This window comes from Myotis davidii, unplaced genomic scaffold, assembly GCF_000327345.1.
Source record: "Myotis davidii unplaced genomic scaffold, ASM32734v1 scaffold265, whole genome shotgun sequence".
Classification (NCBI taxonomy): domain Eukaryota; kingdom Metazoa; phylum Chordata; class Mammalia; order Chiroptera; family Vespertilionidae; genus Myotis; species Myotis davidii.
The window spans coordinates 5,369,123-5,370,067 of NW_006296627.1; positions in this window are offsets into that span (position 1 = coordinate 5,369,123).

The following is a 945-nucleotide window of genomic DNA, read 5'->3' on the forward strand; positions in this document are numbered from 1 at the left end:
AGAGGGGGGCGGGGGGCGGGAAACCATACCTTGTACTGACAGGAGATATGAGAAGCAAATGAGAATAAAGAAGGAAAACTTGAGGTGAAGCTGAGACAGGATGTGTGACAATCACTGTAGTCTAGCTAGGTTAGCATAGGACAGAGGTAAAGCATAACATTTGGATTCTGTTTCTTAAATAAAAACTTCAGTCCTAAAACAGATCCATAAGAAGAATGCATTAATTTATAGGATCTGTGAGGAAAGAATGTACCTTCCGCTGTCTTTGGGAATCTATATTAAATACCAGGTTGAGGGGCACTTTTTATTCTGACTCTCCAAACTTTCTTAGATCTTGTTTCAACCAGGTAAGACTTTATTTCTCTTGCAGTGGATTGTGGTTTCAATAATATAACTGACTTTCTGCATCCCTGAACTTAGCCCTTTTTTAGAGAGTTAAGATAGGTATTGCTAAAGATAAGAGATGAAAGTTAATTCCCTTGTCACTGTAGGGTGATTTTTTCCCCTTGTATTCAGCTTGTCTTAAGGCATCTTAAGAAATGCAAGGTGTGTTGGTGGGGATAAATTACCTTGTTGGACATTGGAAGATCTGTGTTCTTATTGTGATCTGAGACTAATTAATTATCTGTGTTTTGTTGGACTTCTCATCTCTGGGCCTCAGTTTCCTTATTTCTAAAGAGTGTATTTGTTGATAAAATGAAAAGTTCTGAAGGATTTCTAATGTAAAGCAATTCTAGGGTCTTGTCCAGTGAACCCTCAAATTCATTAACATTTTATAAGTTAACAAAAGCACTGCCCCAGATTTCATATGGTCACAGGCGATGGTGCTAGCTACCAACCCACTGTCAAACTCTGGTATTGCTGATTCCTAGGAGTAAATTGGATTTATACTGGAAAAGTACTAATGTTAAAGATAGAGACAGACATCCTGGATTTGAATCATGG